Source organism: Lactuca serriola, chromosome 2 (assembly GCF_051521515.1).
Source record: "Lactuca serriola cultivar US96UC23 chromosome 2, Lser_US96UC23_V15, whole genome shotgun sequence".
NCBI lineage: Eukaryota > Viridiplantae > Streptophyta > Magnoliopsida > Asterales > Asteraceae > Lactuca > Lactuca serriola.
Genome location: NC_136409.1, coordinates 65,265,505 through 65,291,513, shown reverse-complemented (window position 1 = coordinate 65,291,513; position 26,009 = coordinate 65,265,505).

The following is a 26,009-nucleotide window of genomic DNA, read 5'->3' as shown; positions in this document are numbered from 1 at the left end:
GGATTTTTTATAAATAATAATAAAATAATTTCGGAATTTGCCGACGGAGTCTAAACGAAAGTTGTAGAGCGTAGTCTCACCTACGCGAGGGTATAAAGACCATCGAAAACGGAGTTCGTATGAAGAAGATATGAATTTTTAAAGTTTATTAAATAAATTAATTATTTATTTAAATCAAAATTCGGATATTATCCGAAGGGGAGTCAGCATCCTCCTCCGAGGTATGCGCTGCGTAACCCTGTACGCCCCGCGTAACCGAGGGGATTGGCCTCTGATTGTCCACGTCGCGCTATCCGAAGATACCGACCCATCCGACCCGTCCGAAGCCCCGACCCGTCCGACCCGACGTCCCCTCCGACCCGGCGTCCCATCCGACCCGCGTACCCAGCAACCCGTCCCATCCGAACCGAGGCAGTCGAGGCTTCGGTCATGCATGACGTACGCGTACGCGCTGCGTACGGGCGTACGCCCCGCGTACCGAGGCAGACCAGCCTTTCTATAAATAGGATGCGAGGGTTTCCAAAGAAAGGGTTCAATTCTCTTCTCTCTCTCTCAACATTTCCTCGTTTTCCGTGTCCGTTCAAACCCGAAGCTCTGGTCTTTTTGGCTCAAGTCCCGAAGGTCGATTTTGCTCCCGAGATTCCCGAGAATCCCGAGGAAAATCCGTTTCCCGAGACGAAACTCTGCCCGGTTTTCCATCTCGCTATCTCCAAAACTTTCAAGTGAGTTTCATACCCCTTAATCAACCTTTTTAATTATTCTAAATACTTTTATATGCTTTCAAGGGGGGGATTACAAGTAAAACACATGAGTATTATCGTGTGTTACATAAAGAAACTCTTGAATATACTGTTATATATTCAAATCACATGCGATTTATAAACATTTAAAGGAACTTATATATATATAAAATATGTCACAATAGCATTTTACCTTTTAAAATATAATGTTGTTGTAATGCATGTATAAACTAAACTATTCTTAGATTTTTCTTGTCTATCCTAGACTCTACACCAAAAATCTATACTTTCATAAACAAGTGATTCCTTTTCTCAATATTTCTAAACAAACAAGACACGCTTTTTGGAAACTATAATAGGTATAGTTTTACGAACAGATTTCTAACTCTTATGTACTAGAAACACATATTTCAAGAAGTTTACTTTCGTATACATGAACAAATGTAACATTTTAACAAGTAGATCTGTTTTTATACCACGTATTTATGAGACACTAACTTCATGTACGTTCGAGTACACAATTCAAGTCCTGTATTATATACCAGAATCCCTTGGAGGGGGAGCATGGTGTTTGTGTATAGATCTATACGGGCTTGACAAACCCGCGCCCTGACTGTTAGCTGCAGTCCACCGTTTGGGGTGACAAACGTCATAACATTCCAACGACTGAAGAACGTTGTGTATAGGCATTCAGAGTCAATAGTATGGTTATAAAACCCACAAGGGGTATTAAAATGCATTGATTTACAAGGTTTTCAAACTCATTGGTTATTTTACATTTACATACATTTTGGAAACAAACATTGGTCTTGAGTGAAGGCTACTTTTATACTAGTAGAAAATATAGGATTTTCTAACCACAAACAAACAAAGATAAAACATTTCATTTCATTCAAACATTGTCACTTAAATACTTATGAAATTCACCAGCTTAAATGCTGATCTACTCTTTCAAATTTACTTGTATGTCCCAGGAAATCAGTAATTTCAGGTATTCATTTCGCTTTTGATGAAGGAATGCTGCGGCGCCAGTTTAATCTCGTATTTTGACATCATATTGTAATTGAGTTTTGAACATGTAACTTTTGACAAATGTAAACTTTCAATTATATATATGATGGTTGTATTGCTTTCTTTACTATGTATTCATTTGTTACGCTACCACATGAAGTCATCCGCCCCCGAACGTTTCCGCCGTTCAGGTTTGGGGGTGTGACAGATTGGTATCAGAGCAATGTTTATAGTGAACTAAGTATATCGAACCACATAAGATATACAAACTATAAATGCTTAAGGGACTAATACTCTCTGACAAAACAAATTTTCTTTTTACACTTAAGCAGCATTTCGTTCAACTTAAATTGGTAGTTCATTTAAGTACAATTACATGCATACCACAAACTATTTTCATGTTATACAACTATACAAGTATTTAGACAAGTTGACACTACGATTGAGACTCGATATATGTAATCAGACTTTGGACAAATATAGCGTGATCAACTATATTTGCCCAAGATTGGACCAACGTATATCTAGGAATGATCGTAGTAAGCAACAAGTCAAAACCTTACCAAACCATTACAAGAATCAAACACAAGAACTTAAATACTATAGGAGTATTTGCTATCTAAACTAGTTTAACTTACATGTTTTACATGTTCCGACTTTACTCAATTCTTATAACCCTATTTCTCGTACAGTCAAATGGCTGGATTTCACCACCCTGGCGACCCCTACTTTCCCAACCAAGGCAACGGAGGATGGATCGAAGATGATCCCGAAGAGGACGAGGAACCCATAGAAGTGGATGATGACTCCGGTACCGACTCAGAGCCGGAAGTTATCAATCCACCACCCATTCAACCTCCCGTCTTCGTAAGGAACTTTCAAGGACCGACTCCCGTCTGGGGAAGTCACCTCCACCATTGGAGCCAACAGCAAAACCTACGCCCTCCCTACGGCATGTGTCGGGACTTCTATGATGTCGGCGGCGGAAGTTCGGCTGATCGAGCACTCCCGGTAATGGTGGGTAAGTTAGCCAATCAGTCCTATCAGTCTGGAGTACAAGCTAGTCGACTCCGGGATATCAACGTGGAAGTGCAGGTTCACACTTCTGACATCCGTAGGCTGGACAAGATGCAAGACAACGCTCAATTCCAAACCGAAGCGTTTCAAGCGCAAATGATTGCAGCCCTCGCCGAACTAAGGGAACAACAAGCCGCTTTCGATAGGCGTCTAATGGAGTCAAAGCAATCAGATGCGGAGTCAAGCTCCAAGCGCAACCTCCGACGCAAGTAGTGCCTGTCAAGGACTCAAATTTTGTTATAACTTAGGACCTCGGCTAAAAGTCTTTAAATTTCTCGAACTTTGTAATCGGAGACCCTTATAGGGGTCAAATTTTCATGATCGTTGTAACAACTTTTATATTAATATAAGTGGCACTATTACTACTATGTTAAGTATTTCGTTCAAACCTTGAATGGTCCTTGTGAACCCAAATACTTGTTTCATACTTTCAGTCTTACAAATAACTTTCATTCTGCTATTTTAAGACTCATACTATCATCTGTTGTTGAACTATAATGATTTAGTTCATGAGACACATACATTTTCCATTCTATGAAATTCTTATCCTTGTCTTTTCAATCTATAGTTGAAGGATGCCTCCGCGTAGGAATCCAAGGCGAAACAACGGTGAGGAAGCACCTATACCACCACCACCTCCACCACCCCAATTTGATGCTGTTATGTTTCAAGCAGCAGTCACCGCAGCGGTAGCAGCTGCCATGTCACAGATCAATAACTCGAGTACTAATGGCTCGGGATCTGGCACACACCTATCCAACCATGGCGAGAGTCATGGACCACCTCGAGAATGCACCTATAAGGACTTCACTAATGCCAAGCCCCGGATGTTTTATGGTACTGGTGGTGTGATGGCCCTGAGGCAGTAGATTGAAAGGACGGAGGCAGTCTTTGAAATCTGCTCCTGCCCCGAGCACAGCAAGGTCAAATTTGCAACTTTCACCCTTCTCGATAAAGCTTTAACTTGGTGGAATGGCCACGTTAAAGTACTTACCCTAATCGTGGCGAACTCCATAAGCTGGGAGAGCTTGAAGGCCATGATGATGAGAGAGTACTGCCCACGGGGAGAAATTCAAAAGCTTGAACACGAGCTATGGACTCTGGGAATGGTGGGTACTGACATCGCTACTTATACCAACAGATTTTGCGAACTGGCAATCCTTTGTCCAGATATGATTGCTCCCGAGAGCAAGAAGATAGAAAGGTACATCTGGGGACTGACGCCCCAAATGCGATCAAGCGTGTTAGCTTCTAAACCTGACACCTTTGAAAGTGCTAAGGAACTGGCACAATCTCCGATCGACTACGGAGGTCATCAGAACTCAACCACTTCTGCACCAACACCACAGAAAGGAAACAACAACAACAACAACAACAACAACAACAACAATGGCAGGAAGAGAGCGTGGATTAAAGGGAAGGGTGGGTCTTCCCAAGAATCCGCAAAGAAACAACTGGTGTCAGTAAATGCTGCCATTGTACCTACTACAGCCCCTATAAATACCTACCCAACAAAGCCTTATATAGGCAACCTCCCAAAATGCACCAAATGCAATTACCACCACCATGGACCTTGTCGAGCTATGCAGTGCGCCAACTGCAGCCAGATAGGGCACACAACCCGTTTCTGCAAGGAACCCGCAAAGCCGATCACTCAAGTTCCCGGTGCGGGTGTAGGGCAGGCTTGCTACGGTTGTGGCAAGGTGGGTCACTACCAGAGAAACTGTCCTAAGGCAGCAGGCACCGGAGGTGTGAGACGAGTTTTGGCAATAGGCCACGACGAAGCTGTAGCTGACCCAACTATAGTTGCTGGTACGTTCCTTCTCAATAATTCATACGCATGCATATTATTCGATAGTGGAGCGGAGAGAAGCTTCGTGAGTCAAAACTTTATTCATTTACTTAAACCTAAACCTAGCAAGTTAGAAAAATCATTCACTGTAGAGATGGCCAATGGAAAAACCGAAAACACAAATTGCATTTACATGGGCTGTACGTTAACATTAGACGGCCATTCTTTCCCAATCAATCTCATGCCGGTTCAAATTAAAAGTTTCGACGTCATAGTCGACATGGATTGGTTGAGTCTTCTTCGCGCCGACATCATGTGCTTTGAGAAAGCAGTCCGTCTTAACCTCCCTAACAACGAAACATTAGTTGTCTACGGCGACAAATCTAGTACAAACCTTCGCATCATTTCGTGCATCCAAGCTCGAAAGTGCTTGCGGAAGGATTGTCGAGCATTCCTAGCGCACATCGTCGATACAAGTCAAGAACTGAAGGACATCAAGAGCATCTCGGTAGTACGCGACTTTCCCGATATCTTTCCAGAAGAACTACCAGGATTACCACCGCAACGCCAAGTCGAGTTCAGAATCGACTTAATTCCAGGAGCTACCCCAGTAGCGAAGTCGCCTTATCGTCTTCCACCAACAGAGATGCAGGAACTTTCCAGTCAACTTAATGAACTCCTTCGCAAAGGATTCATAAGACCAAGTTTCTCACCTTGGGGAGCACCGGTCTTGTTTGTAAAGAAGAAAGATGGATCGTTCCGTATGTGCATCGACTACAGAGAGCTGAACAAACTTACTGTCAAGAACCGCTATCCTCTACCCCGTATTGACAACCTATTCGATCAACTTCAAGGGGCGAACTACTTCTCCAAAATAGACCTGCGATCCGGATATCACCAATTACGAGTTCAAGAGGGGGACATTCCAAAGACAGCCTTCCGAACTCGTTATGGACACTACGAATTCGTGGTGATGCCATTCGGATTAACCAATGCACCAGCAGTATTTATGGACCTAATGAATAGGGTATGCCGCCCTTACTTGGATCAGTTCGTCATCGTCTTTATCGATGATATACTTATCTACTCTCGAAGTGAGGAAGAGCATAGTCAACACCTATGAAAAGTCCTAGAAACACTGCGAATGGAGAAACTCTATGCGAAGTTCTCTAAATGCGAATTTTGGATTCGAAGAGTCGAATTTTTAGGTCACGTTGTTAGCGAGAAAGGTATACACGTGGACCCCTCCAAAATTAAGGCTATTGAGAACTGGTCGGCACCAAAGACACCTACAGAAATTCGTCAATTTCTAGGTCTAGCTGGCTACTATCGCAGATTTATAAAGAACTTTTCGAGCATTGCGAAACCTCTTACTTCATTAACCCAGAAAGGAGTGGCCTTTGACTGGGAAGCGAAACAAGAGAAGGCATTCCAGACACTAAAGCAGGCCTTGTGCACCGCACCGATACTATCCCTCCCCGAAGGGATAGAAGACTTCGTAGTGTATTGCGACGCTTCAAATCAAGGACTTGGTTGTGTTCTTATGCAGAGAGGGAAGGTTATCGCTTATGCCTCCCGACAGCTTAAGACACACGAAGTGAACTATACGACACACGACCTCGAGTTAGGAGCAGTGGTATTTGCTCTGAAGATCTGGAGGCACTACTTATACGGAACAAAGAGTACTATTTTCACCGATCACAAGAGCCTTCAACACATTTTCGATCATAAGGAACTCAACATGCGACAACGACGATGGGTTGAGTTACTAAATGACTACGAATGCGAAATTCGTTATCATTCTGGCAAGGCCAACGTAGTAGCCGACGCCCTCAGTCGAAAGGAATACACTGGTCGGAGGGTCAAATCTCTGACCATGACTATCCATTCCCACTTATCCACACAAATTAAGGAAGCACAAATGGAAGCTTTGCAACCTGAAAATGTGGCGGGTGAATCCCTGCGAGGAATGGAGAAGAATTTAGAAGTCAAGGGTGGCGGAGCCTACTATCTCATGGACCGAATCTGGACCCCAAAACATGGTGATTTCAGAAACGTAGTCATGACCGAGGCTCACAACTCAAGATATTCCGTTCACCCGGGTTCAGATAAAATGTATCTGGATCTTAAGAAACTGTACTGGTGGCCTAACATGAAAGCAGAAATTGCTACCTTCGTGAGTAAATGTCTTACTTGCGCTAAGGTTAAGGTCGAGTATCAGAAACCGTCAGGACTACTACAACAACCAGAGATACCGGAATGGAAATGGGAGCGGATTACTATGGACTTCATAACCAAGTTACCCAAGATGACAAGTGGACTCGATACCATATGGGTCATTGTCGACAGATTGACCAAATCCGCACATTTCCTACCCATCAAGGAGACTGACAAAATGGAGAAGCTTCCAAGAACTTACTTAAGGGAAGTAGTACGACTGCATGGTGTTCCGATATCCATTATCTCCGATCGAGATAGTAGATTCACTTCAAGATTATGGCAGTCACTACAAAGTTCCTTGGGAACTAGGCTAGACATGAGTACAGCCTACCACCCACAGACAGACGGACAAAGTGAGAGAACAATACAAACTTTAGAAGACATGCTGAGAGCCTACGTGATTGAATTTGGAAAGGCATGGGATATTCATTTACCCCTTGTCGAATTTTCATACAACAATAGTTATCATACAAGCATAAAGGCTGCTCCGTTTGAAGCCCTCTATGGTCGAAAGTGCAGATCCCCTCTGTGCTGGACTGAAGTTGGTGATACCCAGTTAGCTAGAGGAAGAGTTCCTGAAAGCACTCTCACAGGTCCGGAGATCATACGTGAAACAACAGAGAAAATCGTTCAGATTCGTGAACGATTGAAAGCCTCAAGAGACCGACAGAAAAGCTACGCTGAACAAAGGAGGAAACCTTTGGAATTCCAGGTAGGAGACCACGTCTTATTAAAGGTCTCACCGTGGAAGGGTTTAATACGATTTGGAAAGCGTGGGAAACTAAATCCAAGATACATAGGGCCTTTCGAGATTCTTGCCAGAATCGGCCCTGTGGCTTACAAGCTTAACCTACCGCGCGAACTTAGTAACATCCATCCAACCTTCCACGTCTCAAACTTGAAAAAGTGCCTGTCCGACGAGACTCTTGTTATTCCACTCGACGAGATCGAGATCAACGAGAGCCTCAACTTTGTGGAAGAACCAGTAGAAATCATGGACCGAGAGGTCAAACAAACAAAACAAAGTCGCATACCCATCGTGAAGGTTCGCTGGAACGCCAAGCGGGGATCCGAATTCACATGGGAACGTGAGGATCAGATGAAACAAAAGTACCCTCATCTCTTTCATGTTCACTAGTATCTTTACTACGTTAAATTTCGGGACGAAATTCTCTCTAACGGGGGGATGATGTGACAACCCGATATTTCAACTCCTTGTAACGACCAAAATGGGTCAAGTATTGTAACCACTTCTGAATAATAATAATTTACTTTCATAATAAATTGTACAAATAAGTCCTATTTAATTTCCTTCTATGATTAAATGTCTTTGAACCATGATCGTACGTGAAAAGAACGCCCAAATCCGACTTCATATAGCGAAGTTATGATTTTCCAAGTTCGGCTTAGCAACAGACAGCTAAGAACTCGAATCGGAGATCGAGCGACTTTTAGCCGGAATGACCTAAACGAGAATCGAAGGTCTCGTCAATGGTATTCCAGCAGTAAAAAGTCTGGCAAAAACCGACATCAGATAAAGAAGTTATGAATTTTCTAAGAAATTCCTTAAACGCGATGGATTTTTTATAAATAATAATAAAATAATTTCGGAATTTGCCGACGGAGTCTAAACGAAAGTTGTAGAGCGTAGTCTCACCTACGCGAGGATATAAAGACCATCAAAAACGGAGTTCGTATGAAGAAGATATGAATTTTTGAAGTTTATTAAATAAATTAATTATTTATTTAAATCAAAATTCGGATATTATCCGAAGGGGAGTCAGCATCCTCCTCCGAGGTACGCGCTGCGTAACCCTGTACGCCCTGCGTAACCGAGGGGATTGGCCTCTGATCGTCCACGTCGAGCTATCCGAAGATACCGACCCATCCGACCCGTCCGAAGCCCCGACCCGTCCGACCCGACGTCCCATCCGACCCGGCGTCCCATCCGACCCGCGTACCCAGCAACCCGTCCCATCCGAACCGAGGCAGTCGAGGCTTCGGTCATGCATGACGTACGCGTACGCGCTGCGTACGGGCGTACGCCCCGCGTACCGAGGCAGACCAGCCTTTCTATAAATAGGATGCGAGGGTTTCCAAAGAAAGGGTTCAATTCTCTTATCTCTCTCTCAACATTTCCTTGTTTTCCGTGTCCGTTCAAACCCGAAGCTCTGGTCTTTTTGGCTCAAGTCCCGAAGGTCGATTTTGCTCCCGAGATTCCCGAGAATCCCGAGGAAAATCCGTTTCCCGAGACGAAACTCTGCCCGGTTTTCCATCTCGCTATCTCCAAAACTTTCAAGTGAGTTTCATACCCATTAATCAACCTTTTTAATTATTCTAAATACTTTTATATGCTTTCAAGGGGGGATTACAAGTAAAACACATGAGTATTATCGTGTGTTACATAAAGAAACTCTTGAATATACTCTTATATATTCAAATCACATGCGATTTATAAACATTTAAAGGAACTTATATATATATAAAATATGTCACAATAGCATTTTACCTTTTAAAATATAATGTTGTTGTAATGCATGTATAAACTAAACTGTTCTTAGATTTTTCTTGTCTATCCTAGACTCTACACCAAAAATCTATACTTTCATAAACAAGTGATTCCTTTTCTCAATATTTCTAAACAAACAAGACACGCTTTTTGGAAACTATAATAGGTATAGTTTTACGAACAGATTTCTAACTCTTATGTACTAGAAACACATATTTCAAGAAGTTTACTTTCGTATACAAGAACAAACGTAACATTTTAACAAGTAGATATGTTTTTATACCACGGATTTGTGAGACACTAACTTCATGTACGTTCGAGTACACAATTCAAGTCCTGTATTATATACCAGAATCCCTTGGAGGGGGAGCATGGTGTTTGTGTATAGATCTATACGGGCTTGACAAACCCACGCCCTGACTGTTAGCTGCAGTCCACCGTTTGGGGTGACAAACGTCATAACATTCCAACGACTGAAGAACGTTGTGTATAGGCATTCAGAGTCAATAGTATGGTTATAAAACTCACAAGGGGTATTAAAATGCATTGATTTACAAGGTTTTCAAACTCATTGGTTATTTTACATTTACATACATTTTGGAAACAAACATTGGTCTTGAGTGAAGGCTACTTTTATACTAGTAGAAAATATAGGATTTTCTAACCACAAACAAACAAAGATAAAACATTTCCTTTCATTCAAACATTTTCACTTAAATACTTATGAAATTCACCAGCTTAAATGCTGATCTACTCTTTCAAAATTACTTGTATGTCCCAGGAAATCAGTAATTTCAGGTATTCATTTCGCTTTTGATGAAGGGATGCTGCGGCGCCAGTTTAATCTCGTATTTTGACATCATATTGTAATTGAGTTTTGAACATGTAACTTTTGACAAATGTAAACTTTCAATTATATATATGATGGTTGTATTGCTTTCTTTACTATGTATTCATTTGTTACGCTACCACATGAAGTCATCCGCCCCCGAACGTTTCCGCCGTTCAGGTTTGGGGGTGTGACAGTTATAGTATAAATTTTCATGTGAGTTATAACTTGTTAACAAAAGGATTTTCTATACTCTTAAACTACCTTGCCAACAAAATTGTTTTTAAACATTTATCAAACTTATTTTCATGGTTAATTGTTCTAAAATTATTTCCAATGCTTTCCAAATTATTTTATTTCCAAATCATATTGTAAGTCCCTAATCTGCCTGTGTATCAATCAGATCCGTTTGATGGTGCGGAATCCCAATCAAATGGATGATATCAGATCAAATAGAAGAGAAGGAGAAGAAGAATATGATGATGAATCTTGTATGTATTGATATGAATGATGATCCGGATACAAGATTCACACACACTTACAAACACTCTTTTTTCTCTTTCTCTAGAACCCCTTCAAATGCACACACTTATGCTCCTTGGTGTTCATCATCCTTTTCCTCACACCCCTCACCCTATATATATATATATACATGAGAATATGGGTCGGGTAAACATGGGCCATAAACAGGGTTTACGGCCGTAAACCTGTTTACGGCCGTAAACACCCCCTTGGCCATAAACTTGACCGAAAACACATAAGATATTACATAAAAATAGAATTTCCTAGAAAAGCAAAGTATAAACCAAAATATTGACCCAACAATCTCCCCCATGGTTTATAGCTTTCTTTTTTTTCATAAATGACCCAAAAAGCTCCCCCTAAAAACTAGCTGGCTTTCTTGATAATCTTCATTAGGAGCTTTGGCTTCAGCTTTAATCTTCGAATTCTTCACGACTTCAAGATGAACTTGATAAATCTTCAATAATTGACTTCATCTTGAGCAGTTGGGCATTTTTTCAGAATTTGGGATTGAACGCACGTCGGGTGAGGAAGCTTTACGTACTGATTCTTGAAAGATAGTGCTTTCAGCTTGAGAATCTTCAGAGAGAACATCAGAGAGAACTAAACTTCTAGATCAGTTCAGCAGGTACAAAGATAGCAATAGACTGATTGAGGAGGCTTCAATGCAATCCGTCACATATTTTTCAATTTCAGCTTCACCTTGCTTCTGGGGTTGAAAGATTGAATGTCAAAAGAATAATCTTCATTTCTTGCTCCTTTGAATGCGAATTCTTCGATGCTCACAGATGAAGCTTTGGCTCATAAATCTTCAACACAAACTCCATGAGTCTAATCTATACCTGAAATCACTTTTCAAGACAAAACAAAACTAAAAGAAAACTTAGCACACAAATTAAAACAAAAACAAAAATATTTTTGGATTTTTGATTTTTCTGAACAAGAAATAAAACAGAAATAACACTATTTTTGGATTTTTAATTTTTTTCTTTGATTTTTAAATTTTTCTAATTTTTTTTTAATTTTTAATTCTCCCCTAATATTTAAATTAGAAGAAACTATGACAAATTTAACAAAAATAAAAATGATATCTAACTTTAAGAGATATTTGGGATCAAATTTTTAGACAGCCTTTATCTACTTGTCGGTACCTTCTATCTTCACGTCTTTTTCTAGTCGATCGCCGGTATTGTTGTCCACTTAAACACGAAAAATTGTGACTTATTTAGGACATACTATTTGATACAAGACAAGGTGAACTTAAGTTCCTAGATATTATATCTAATCCTAATTCCTTAGATACTATATTTTAAGGACCATTCAGCTGACGACGACTAGGGATATTGTTGTCCACCTAAATTAAGCAACGAGATCTATAGACAATCTTTGCGTGTTCAATTTTAATTGTACTGGAACATGTTTCCCACTTCTTGATATGCCTCAGCCATCAAGAACATCCAGAGTACTCCTTACATCGGTGAGCAGACAATCATTAAGAGAGAAGATAGATTTAGATTATTATCATTTATAGTTTTTAGAGGGATTGAGAAGTAGAAGGTTGCATATGTTGTGTACCAGGTCGGATTGTTAGTCACGCAAATGAGACATCATATGGCTAACAGATAAGAAGAATTTCATAGATATAATATGCAGAGAAATAAAGTTGCATATGTTACAGTCCAGGTCGGATTTTGAGTCACGCAGAGGAGGTAACATATGACTAACAGACAGATAGAAAGAGAAAACAATTTTCTACAGACCTAATTTATCGAAATTTACCAGTCGCCCCATCAATACCGGAATTAAGGACAGAATCCGCACATCGAGGAAAAGTTAAACCACAGTTCCAAGTACGGGTTCATTTAATGTGACGAGTGGATTCCCATATATATCTCCTTGCTCAACCTATCCGAGCATCGTATTGTCAGGCTAAACAGATCTAACTAGGTCAAGATTTTTCAAGACTAAGAATTTCTTAAGTTCAAATCTGCCTAGTCAAGTCCATTTAAAATCTTTCGTGCCTACCGATGCATCAAACCGGAGCAAAGACCCTTCAACTTTGGGTACGTTATGCAGACTCTGGTTGCCTGTTATCACTTAATAATATCACTTCCCAGACCAATTCCCTCAAACACAATTCATGTTTTTGTATTTTTCTGAATTTTTAATGTTTTTGGATTTTCTGAATTTTTAATGTTTTTTTATTTTTTGAAGTTTTCTAATTTCTGTTTTGTTTTTATTTCTCCCCCTAAATTTGTGAATAGGAGAGAAATGAAAGTTAATGTGCAAATTTAAACTATCCTAAAATAAAAATTAGTCTTTAAAGCGAATTAGCTTAAGAAAAAACTCAAGAGTATAGAGAAGAAAACGCAAACCGTAAGTCACCGATTGAATTTGCATCCAGAAGGTCTGAGAACAGCACGCGTAATCTCAGAACAGATCCGAAAATTCTTCATGTCATTAAGCATTAACCCCATGAGTGATCTCTTCTTTTCTTCCTTCCCGCAAAGGACACATTCTCCCAAACAATGTTTTGAGTGTTGTACAGTTGAGAGATGTCTCCTATCAAGTGCCAGGAACAGCCACTACCAACCAACCGAAGTATGATGATATGTCTCCATGGCTGCTCCGACACAGAGCGGGATTAGTTGGTCTTTGGAACCCAGTCCATTTTAAAACTGGTTCGACCTTTGTCATCCTTGCACGATACTTTCTCCTAAGACATATCCTGTTGATCACAAACAGAAGATGTAGAAACGTTAGAAGCATTAGGAGATTTGGGAGAGTGAGCCTTTGGAACCCATTTGTAGTTGGGTTTAACCCATTTCTTTTTCAATCTGATGGGTGGCTCGGTACTTGCTTTTGAACTTGATGTCGACCGTTGAGTTGATTTTGATTTTGGCTTCACGGAAGCATCTCTTGGATTTGGCTTCTTGGCCGACATTCCCTTCTTTCCCTTGGGATTCGGATTCTTGTCCTTTGGAGTTTGATTCTTGGCCTTCTGCACGTTCCAGTCACCATGGTCTGAACGTGACCTTGAGGGGTTTCTTTTGGAGTATCTCCCTGTTGGCGCGTTCTGCCAGCCTTGTGCATAGTAAGGAACATATGTGCGATTTTGACAATTTCTGGCAATGTGTCCAGGTGTTCCACAGTGAAAACATGTCTTTTTCTTCTCTGTGAAGTTGTTTATTCCTGCCCCTGGTGGCGTATCTTTTCCTTGTCTCTTGTTGTTCCCACATGCACACTTGCCACAATAAATCTGTTGCATTGGAATTTGTGGCCTGTATTTCTCAACGGCAAGTTGATCAGAAGCATTTGAGTTCAAGCAACAGATTCAGAGTTCAAGGAGATGTTGGTTTGTTCAATGGTTCTCTCCTTGTTCTCATCTTCTGCTACTTTACCTGCACATGAAGCAGGAACATTAGTATCTTCAGTATTAATAACTCCTCCTGTCACAAAACCAGCTCGTTTGCCATGTCGAAGATGTGCCTCCCTGTCAATTTTGTCCTGTGTCATAGGGATGGGTGTGTAGTTATGATTATAAGGAGGAGGTACACTATCATACCCTAGACCCTTGTTTTGATTTTCTTTGAATTTTAATTGGGTTTCATATAAGGACTCGACTGTCTGACTTGACGCAGTATAATTTTTAAAACTAACGTCTGTTTTTCCACACTTAATTTTTAAAGCATCAAGTTCTTCAGTTACAACAGCATGTTGTCTCTTAATATAATCATAATTTTCACACTTGCTGCTATACTCTTCCTGAAGCTTCCTAAAGTCCTTGGTTTTTGCTTCTAATTCAGCCTTCAGGGGTTTCTGTCCTTTCCTGAGTTGATATCCTTTATATCTCAGGTCCTCAACTTCCCTTTTTAATAAATCAATTTGTTCCCGAAGAAATTTAATCGTATCTTCACTAGATAGCGTACATGAAACTTCACATGATTGAGAACATGAAACTTCATTGATCGGGAGGTTTGTGGAACTCATTATTTTTCGACAATTCAAAGCGTTAAGTTCTTCAATTATATCAGCCAGACTAAGACGATTGAGATCTTTTGTCTTCTTGATGTCAGCCACGTCCATATCCCATGATTTCGGAAGTGAATTCAATAGCTTTTTGTTTATCTCAGATTTGGACAAGAAGATCCCATCTATATTCATCTCAGTAGTGAGTGTGGTAAATCGCTGCAACTGAGCTTCCAAGGTTTCTCCAGGGATATAATCGAACATGTTGAAATTGTCTTAAAATCTCCTGACGACTCTCTTTCATGTTTTCAATTTCCTCGTAAACTTCAAAAACTATTAAAAGCACAACTAGAACTTAAAAGTCAAACCCAGGAAAAATGCCCTTTGACTATAAATCTCAAAAGTCAACTTTAAAAGTGAAATTTAAAAAAGGTCAAACTCAAAAGTCAAACTTGAAAAGTCAAACCGAAAAGATAAATTTGAAAATTTAAAAATTAAATGAGAAAGTCAAAGCTTAAGGTCAAAGGTCAACTTTTAAAAGTCAATGTCAAAAATTTAAGTAAAAAGTCAAAAATAAAAATTAAAAATTTAAAAACTAAAATTTTGGTTGAAAATGGAGCTTAAAAATAAAAGAAATTGATTTTTTGGGCTGAATTTGACACAATTTCGAAAGTTGGATGCGACTGGGAGTGTTTAAGTTCAATATTTCGAAAGGAAATCCCAAGTTCTTTGCTAGCCGAGATGGAAAAGGCGAAATACTTTGGGGTCCCGGGTTCCATTCCGGGCACCCTCAGTCCGCGTCCTTTATTTTTGCTGAAGCGCTGATGCAAGCTGGCTGCTGAGCCGAGCCGTCTTCCAACGAGCCGATCTGCCGAGCCGAGCCGCAAGTCGCCTAACCGTAAACTGCTGAGCTGCCGCCGTAAACCCCCGGCCGCAAGCTCCGGCGACCGGTTTCCAGCCGTAAACTCAGGCCGTGAACACGTTTCCGGCCGTAAGCTTCGGCCAGTAAACCCTTCAAACACCGTAAACTCTTCTTCAAAGACCGTAAACTTTCCAGAAATCGCTGTTCTTGACGAAGAACAGCGTTTTTTCACCCTTTTTGCTCCAAAACTCGATCAAAAACTAGTTTTTACGAAAAACGCGAAGAACAAACCCCCCTTATTTTTGCAAGGTCTATCCAAAAACGCAAAAAATCTCTTCAAAATAAGATCAAATAAGCTCCAGATCTGAAAAAATTGATTGATACAACCAAACTCTAATACCAATATAAATCCCTAATCTGCCTGTGTATCAATCAAATCCGTTTGATGGTGCGGAATCCCATTCAAACGGATGATATCAGATGAAATAGAAGAGAAGGAGAAGAAGAATATGATGAATAATCATGTATGTATTGATATGAATGATGATTCGGATACAAGTTCACACACACTTACAAACACTCTCTTTTTCTCTCTCTCTCTAGAACACCTTCAAATGCACACACTTAAGCTCCTTGGTGTTCATCATCCTTTTCCTCACACCCCTCACCCCTACATATATATACATGAGAATATGGGCCGAGTAAACATGGGCCGTAAACAGGCTTTACGGCCGTAAACCTGTTTACGGCCGTAAACACCCCCTTGGCCATAAACTTGACCGAAAACACATAAGATATTACATAAAAATAGAATTTCCTAGAATAGCAAAGTATAAACCAAAATATTGACCCAACACATATCTACACCAATATATTTATATAAGTATGGATTGAAGGACTTAGAACTGATAACTCACCTTATTTCCTATTCTTGTTTGATTGTGGACTTAGGGTATTCGGTTATCTGTTTGACTGTCGTTGAATTCTTAGTTATATATCATATATATTTGTGTTAGATATAAAAGTCTTCAATTCAGTTCAACACCTTTGTGTATCATAGGCATTCAACCAACCTCTCTATTTAGCTATAATAGGTATAGTTAAGGATCACCCCTCATTACTATTGTTAATATGATACTCACTATGGTCAGTACAGTTACGAGTCTATACATGCAAAGTGCTATAAGAAGAGAACACTATACACTATACGAAGAGAATACTATAAACTATACGAAGAGAACACTATATACTACATGAAGAGAATACTATATACTATACGAGAGAATATACTAAAATAAAATGTGATGCACTACTTCTTGATACGGCACTTCACTATGCGATGGTCGTGTAACTAGAGTCTCATGGAGGGAGAGCGAACACTATGTGTATAGATCTATACGGGACGGACACTCCCACATCCCGACTGCTAGCTACAGTCCGAGCCGACTAGGCCCAGGGATGACAAAACATCACTACACAATATGTGACATGGAGGGTCAACTATTATACTACTGTCACTCAGTATGGTTACATACGAGTTCAGATTCAGACCATAATTAACACATTAAGAATTAAAGGTAAAACGGACTTCCCGATGTGTATATACATTTAATACTATCTGGAGTTTGCATCTCTACTACATTGCGCCGGCAGTGACACTGCTGGGGTAAAACTCTATTTTTCCAAATTTCCTTATATAAACGAAATTTATAACTATATTTTCACATTGATAGTTCACTGGGAAAACTTTTACAATTTCAAAGAATCAAACTTACAAATAACCGAGTCTTCGTAGAAGACTACTTTTGCTAGAAAATATAGGATTTTCTAGGGATCACACTCTTTTCAAAACTTGATAACAAATATTGTATTACTTAGTTTGTAAACACTTTTATACAAGCAATGACACTACATACTTATGAACTCACCAGCTTTATGCTGATACTCGTTTTCAAAAGAACTTGTATTCTCAGGTCATCAATAGACAGGTACAGATGCAGCTTTTGAGAAGATGGATCATATACAAGACTCATCTTTTATTTTGATTATACTTTTGGTGTTTATCAAATTATACAGAACACACTTGTATTAAACTTATTATACTAATGCAATGGTTGTTGTTGCTTGTCTTTACTATTATGCATTGTTATGATACTGTACATGACGTCCTCCACCCCATAACGTATTCCGCCGTTCTCGGTTTTGGGGTGTGACACGTTTCCTCACAATCATTTTCATGAAGTGGAGAGAAACCGTATGACACTTAGATTTTATGGTGTATGTGCTCCAATCCATGTGAATTTGTCAAACCATAATCATAAGACAAGGCTAGTGACAAATCCAAACTCATATGGACTAAACTTGTTCAATCTTAATTTCTTGCCACTTGGTAGCACAAGGGCTTACCATGTCTTCCAAGTTGTTATGCAAACAAATGAGAACTCATAGAACTCACATGCATCATCAACTTTAACTAGAATGGGCACAAAAACAAGGATATGTCAACACTAAGTTACAACCCTTAAGTCCTGTGCTAGTGATTAACAACCGGTTCATTCTTGATTAGTTCCTGAAACATTTTCAAGATCATTAAGACTCCCACTGACCTCTTGACATATGAGTTTCGTTTGACAAGACCCATTCGGTGACAAAACAAATATTCAAGAGTTAGTGTTGATTCTTATCAAGATAAACACTTCACACAATCGGTCTTCGTTGGTCTTTATCTTAACCGAGATATCACAACTTACCAACTTCAAACGTACAAGAGTAAGAAGCATTTTACTCTACATTTCACAAGTGTAATAAACCTTTCTTCAGATTATGTCACTCAAGGCTCGATCTTGGAGTATAAATCTAAGACTTGTTTTGGAACGAAGTATTATTCACCTTTTGATTTAACCATTTCAACAATTCACAATTCCTCTTCTTAGCCATATAAATGCACTAAGATGTCTTAAGAGAATCAATTATGATATGGTTTCATAATGTCACACCCCGAAACCGAAGGCGGAAACGTTCCGGGGTGGAGGTGAGTTCTTGTTAAGTATCACAACTAATGTACATAGTAAGCGAAGTAAACAACCATTACATTACATAGGATAATTTAAATTTGTTTCAAAGTAAAGTGTTACAAGTTTATACATCATATAAAAAAAAGCTAAGACGAATCTTCAATAGAATCCGTCTTCTCCAAAAGATCGCGGGTACCTGTCTAATGTGGACCTGAGAATACAATCAGTTTGAAAATCAGCATAAAGCTGCTGAGTTCATAAGTGTTTTGTTTTCTGAAAATGAACATGTTTCCTTTAGTTTTCTAAAAAAGTTGTTATTCAAGAAAATCCCATATTTTCTTATAAAGACAATTTAGGAACAACAGTAGATAGTTTAATACATAAAACCTTACATTGAAAACCCCTAGGAACACCATCCAGTATAACAGTAGGTAGTTTTAATACATAAAACTATAAATTTAAGGAAGATATAGAATTCGTGAATAAACTTATATTTTAATACGTATTGTGAGTCGTATAACAATGCTAATGTGACCCGAGACCTCCTTGACGTTCTTCAGGCGTCGGACGATATCCAGAATTTGTCACCCCAGGCGTGCCCGCCTAACTGTAGCTAGCAGTTAAGGTGTGGGATTGTCACTCCTGAATAGATCTATTCACAAATTCCATGCTCTCCTTCCAGGAGACTCTGGTTATACTTCCAGGGAGGATTTACTGATAACACGAAGGGTTTAATGAAGACAAATCTCACAAGCTAGTATTAAATTATTCACGATGTACTCGGTCGTTATCGAATATCATAATTGTTTTGAAACACAATAGAAATCACTGAAAAAGGCGTAGGGGTATGAACTCACCAGTCAAAAAACGTGTCGGTTTGGATGCTAAACGTCAGTTCGGGGCTTGATTACACGCGAGGTTCCTATGTAATATAAATAAATACATAAATTGTATCTAATTAGACCTTAATTTACTAATTAACATGAATTAACACTTCGAGGGGCAAAAACACTTCAATTCAAGTGTTAGGAGTGACCCGGGTAGCATCTAAGGGTATGCAAGGCTTGGATATTGAGTTTGCTCTTCAAGAGTAAACTCCTAAAGGAGATTACGGCCCATTTACCATATCCACATGATTTTATGGCCATAAACTCATGGGTTGTGGGTTGTTGGTTGCTAAATGACCTTATAACACTTGAGGGGTGATGCTAGTATCAATTCTAGGGCATAGGAAAGGATTGAACCACCAAAGGGACCATCTAATGGAGTTTAATGATGTAAACTAGGAGTTTACGGTCTTAAGCTCCTATATACCCTTTTCTTTTATGTTTTGGTGGTCCTAAATTAATCACATGTGATTCTAACTCATTTTACAAGTCATAGGATGAAGTTAAGGCACCATTTGACCCAGTTATAGGAGTTTACGGCCCAGGAACCTTTCCTTGGGGGGGTTTATGGACGTGAACTCCTAAGGGAGTGGTTTTTATCAAGTTTAAGGTCCCTAACACATTTGTGGTTGCTTCTAGACATTAATCCAAGGCTTAGGAGGTGTTTAAGGGGCATCTTAACACCTTAGAATGTGTTTACGGCGTAATAAAATGGGTTTACAGTCCAAGCATGCTCTTGGGCCATAAAATCATGTTTACCCCTTAAATGTTGAGTTTATGGTGTTCCTAGTCCATTCAAATAAGCCCTTAAGTCATTTCCAAGCTCCATAAGTGATTTGGGAGGATTTTTGGGCTCCAAAACCCTTTTTATGTGTGTTTGTGGCCTAGGGGTGTTCCAGGGCCGTAAACACATGTTTATGGTCCTATTTCATAATTTAAACACGAATTTGAAGGCTCAAGATGTTAATCTATGAGTTAGGATAGTTATATTACCGATTTGGAGCTTGAATTGGGGTGATTATGGATCAAATGCTTGGAATTGTAGATAGACAGAGTAGAGAGAGGTTTAATAAGCTTCAAATGAAGTTCTTTGAACTTTAAATACGGATTAAGTTTGAGACACGATGGAATTCTACCCGATACTGATGTGAAACGAGGCTTTTGCTCGCACCCGATTAAGTTGTCGTAATCCGACGTGGTCGAAACTAAAAATTATCCAATTAAATATAGAAATTGTTTTCACATGCTTCTAACGTGTTTAGACACCCATTAAGTCATAATAAACATTTCAAATTTAATGAATTAATTCAAAATATAAACGAAACAATTCGATAAAGACGAGTTTTATTGACGTAACGGGTTACAACAATAGAATAAACTTCGGGTTGTCACATTATCCCCCCGTTAGAGGGAATTTCGTCCCGAAATTCAAAAATTAAGATACAAATCATGGATCTGGAAAGAGATGAGGATATTTCTGCTTCATCGAGTCTTCGCGCTCCCAATTGAATTCGGGTCGCCGCTTAGCATTCCAGTGAACCTTCACTATCGGGATGCGGCTTTGCTTCGTACGTTTGATTTCTCGATCCATGATTCCAATTGGTTCTTCCACGAAATTCAGGTTTTCATTGATCTCGATATCGTCAAGTGGGATTACTAGGGTTTCATCGGATAAGCACTTCTTAAGATTCGAGACGTGGAAGATAGGGTGGATGTTACTAAGTTCTTGGATATAGACTCGCGTGAGTCTTTCCATATTGAATGATTCTTGGATCGGAATGAAGTGAGCGAATTTTGTCAAACGATCGACAATTACCCAAATGGTATCGTACCCACTCGGAGATTTGGGTAACTTGGTGATGAAATCCACGGTAATCATCTCCCATTTCCATTCAGGTATCTCGGGTTGCTGGAGCAGACTCGAGGGTTTCTGGTACTCGACTTTTACCTTGGCGCAAGTCAGACACTTGCCCACAAAGGTTGCCATCTCAGCTTTCATGTTTGGCCACCAGTATTTGTCACACCCCAAAACCGAGAATGGCGGAAACGTTCTGGGGCGGAGGACGTCATGTAATGTATCACAACAAATGTAAAGTAGTAAACAAGCAACAACATCATCCATTTCATTAATAGTATAATTTTGATTACAAGTTTGTTTTTTCATAGTACAAGACAACATGATAACTAATCAAAATAATAGATGAGTCTTGACTGCTCTGTCTTCTCTAAACCTTGCATCAACACCTGTCTATTTGTAACCTGAGAATACAAGTTATTTTGAAAGCGAGTATCAGCAATAAAGCTGGTGAATTCATAAGTATTTTAATGTTATTGCTTTGAAAAGTTGTTATGAAAGACTGGTGGATGTTTGATGAAAAATTTAGTATAAGTATGAAAAACCCTAGAAAATCCCATATTTCCTACTAGTATAAAAAGTAGTCTTCTACCAAGACCTGAATGTTTTGAAGGTAGTCTTCTACCAAGACTTGAATGTTTTGAAAGTAGTCTTCTACCAAGACCTGAATGTTTTGTAAGTAGTCTTCTACCAAGACTAGAATGTTTCGAAAGTAGTCTTCTACCAAGACCCGAATGTTTTGTAAGTAGTCTTCTACCAAGACCTGAATGTTTTGAAAGTAGTCTTCTACCAAGACCCGAATGTTTTGTAAGTAGTCTTCTACCAAGACCTGAATGTTTTGTAAGTAGTCATCTACTAAGACCCGAATGTTTTGTAAGTAGCCTTCTACCAAGACCTGAATGTTTTGAAAGTAGTCTTCTACCAAGACCTACCCGTTTTTAAATATTTATTTCTAAAAGTCCAACATTTATCCATACGTGTGTGGTAGTTTAAAAGTTCCAAAACTATAACATAATGATGTTTTTCATGCCTAAATAATAGATTTATGTATGTATAAAATCGCCAAGGCACTTGATGACTCTGTAAACCAATATATTTTTAATACACCCTGTGAGTCTTTTGTTTAAGTAAAACTAGTTAAAAGGGTGTTTATCCCGAATTGTGAACATGCTAATAATATCCCATGGTGTAGTTATTACCCCCTGAGCATGATTGAGTTAAATGTATATTACTACGTCCAAGAGTTTCCGCGTGTTGTGAGTTCCTCATAACCATACTAGACGCAGTACCTATGTTGACATTTGTCACCCCGGGAACTGTAGCTAACAGTCAGGGTGCGGAGTCGTCAACCCCGTATAGATCTATACACACTTGTCACGCTCTCCCTCCAAGAGGCTCTGGTTATAGGTGGGGACTTTTGTTTTGGTACTAACAAAGCCATTGTCTCACATGTTTGCTAACAACAAGTTTACGAGTAATATAACGAAATGCCTTTTTATATGAAAATATTATCCTTGTTATGAAAATACATACTTGTAAATAAGACGTTGGTATAGACTCATGAATGAACTGACTCTTGTGGGATTCCTTGTAATAGGAGTAATGTTTTATATCTCCTAAACTATTCCTATAATAGTTTACTAGAATGTAATTGATGAGTGTCCAAGTAGGTTTATACACCCTTGCTACCCAAGAGTGTCGGAACTGAATTAACTGATGGAACATTTATGACTATATATGTACACATGATGTATAACTAATATTTAAACAACCTTCGGACGGGTACCCGATATCTCACCAAACCACATCCAAATCAAGGAAAAGGAAACAGGGTGGATAGCCTTCCTAATTATTTTAAACATTATTTATATAACTATACATATAGAGGCATGAAATTTATAATATAAAATCATAAAAGAAGTTTTGTAAAACCCTTGAAAATTTTAATAAATAAGAATTTGTGACTTCATTTCAGTTTATAAAATGATTCGAAAACAGTTGAGAAGACAGTTTAAGTGTAAGAAAACCTTTGTTTGATGCACAACTATAACATATTCAAAAAGGAAACATACAGTTTGTAAGACAATTTTCTAAAAGTGTTTTAACATGTAAAAACGTTTGAGAAAGCTATTTGAAGTACTCTGTGTGGTTAAACGGTTGAAAGTGTAGTAAATCCAATTGTATGTTAGTTATAAATCACATGTGATTGATTTCATAACCAAAAAGTATAACAAAGATTTATGTCTTTCACACGGGGATAATCGTGTGTTTACTTGTATTCCCCCCCTTAAAAGTGTATAAAAAGCATTTATAACGCATTTGAAAGTGTAGATTATAGGGGTATGAACTCACTTGTTTGAAGTGGTTGATTTGAAGTACTCGAGAGAAGAATCGAGCAGAACTTCGACAGGAAGAGTTGAAAACGCGGGAAAATCTCGGGATACTCGGGAATCTCGGGAATCTCGGGAGCACAAAACCTTCCTTCGGGACTTGAAGGTGAAAACCGGGGCTTTGAGAGGGTCTCGGGGGCATAAACGCAGAGTTTCGGCGCGAGAAAGAAGGGAACTGAGCAATGGAACTCGGAGCCCTTGAAATCTATTTATAGGGGCATTTTTGGGGTGTGCCACGTCGTGGCAAGTGATGGCCACGTCGTGGGGAGTTAAAACTATCCTCTTCCATTGATTGGACGCCCTCAGTCACTTGCCGGGTCGCGGCAAGCTTGTGCAACGTCGTGGCAAGCCTGACAGCCTCGAATTTTGGGCCTCGAACTTGTAAAATCCATACCTTTCGCGTACGAGCTCCGTTTTCGACGTTCTTTATATGCACGCGTAGCTAAAAATATGATATACAACTCTCGTTTAGACTTCATCGGCAAATTTTGAATTATTTTGAATTATTTATTTTTAACGGGCCGGGACACGAAAAGTCCGTTAAAATTCCATAACTTCTTCATCCGATGTCCGTTTTCGTCAGACTTTTCGCCGTCGCGCTACTATTTTTGAGACCTTGGATTCTCATTTAGGTTGTTTCGGTCAAAAGTCTCTCGAGCTCTATTTCGAGTTTTTAGCTGTCTACTACTATATCCGGATCTTGGAAAAATCATAACTTCCTCATACGAAGTCAGATTTGGACGTTCTTTTTATGTACGCTCACGGTTTAATGTTATCTACAACTCTCATTTAGATACTTAAGGCTAAAAACTATTGTATTGAAACTTCGCGTTTTTCGTTTAATCGGTGTTGCCGGTTTTGTCCGGATTTTTAGAATGGTTATAACTTCCTTGTTATAACTCGGATTTTTGTGTTCTTTATATGTATGAAAACCTAGGTACGATTCCTACTGCTTTATTTAACCCAAATAAGATTTTAGGAAAGTTATATTTAGACCTAAATTTGACTGGTGTTACATTACATTGTCTCGAAATATCGGGTTGTCACAGTATTGTTTCTTGAGATCCAAGTACATCTTATCCGAACCCGGGTGGACGGAGTGTCTGGTCTTGTGAGCTTCGTTCACAACAACATCCCTGAAACCTTTGAACTTTGGGGTCCAGATTCGGTCCATGAAAGAGTAGACTCTGCCACTTCTGATCTCAAGTTTCTTATCCATTCCCCTCAAGGCTTCGTTCGACATGTTCTCTGGTTTTAAGGCTTCCAACTAGGCTTCTCGGATCTGTGCAGATAAGTCGGAATGGATAGTCATCGTCAATGTCCTTGCCTTGCAGCTTGAATTCTCTTTTCGGATAAGGGCATCTGCTACCACATTGGCCTTGCTGGGATGGTAGCGGATTTCACACTCGTAATCACTGAGCAGCTCTACCCATCACCGCTGCCTCATGTTTAAGTCTTTCTGATTGAAGATGTGTTGTAGGCTCTTATGGTTAGTGAAGATCGTGCACTTGGTTCCATAGAGATAATGTCTCCAAATCTTTAGTGCAAAGACTACTGCTCCTAACTCCAGGTCGTGTGTTGTGTAGTTAACTTCCTATACCTTTAGTTATCTCGAGGATAAGCAATAACTTTTCCCCTTTGCATAAGCACACAGCCTAAGCCTTGATTAAACGCATCACAGTAGACAACGAAGTCCTCCGTCCCTTCGGGCAGGGATAGGATAGGTGCGCTGCACAAGGCTTGCTTTAACGTTTGGAATGCAGTTTCTTGCTTTTCACTCCAACAAAATGGTACTCCTTTTTGTGTCAGAGTGGTTAAGGGTTTGGCGATTCTGGAAAAATTTTGGATGAATCTCCGATAATAGCCGGCGAGACCTAAGAACTGACGGATTTTTGTGGGTATCTTTGGTGCCGACCAATTCTCTATCGCTTTGATCTTAGACGGGTCCACGTGTATACCCTCCTCGCTAACACGTGACCAAGGAAAGTTACTTTCCGAATCCAGAATTCACACTTGGAGAATTTTGCGTACAGCTTTTCCGATCTAAGCGTTTCCAACACTAATCTCAAGTGTTGTTTGTGATCTGCTTCGCTTCGAGAGTAGACAAGTATGTTGCCAATGAACACGATGACGAACTTGTCTAAAAAGGGACGACACACCCGGTTCATCAGGTCCATGAACACAATCGGTGCATTGGTTAGACCGAAGGGCATTACTACGAATTTGTAGTGTCCATACCGAGTCTTGAAAGCTGTTTTGGAAACATCACTCTCATGAACTCGTAGCTGATGGTACCCTGACCTAAGGTCTATCTTGTAGAAGTAGCTAGCTC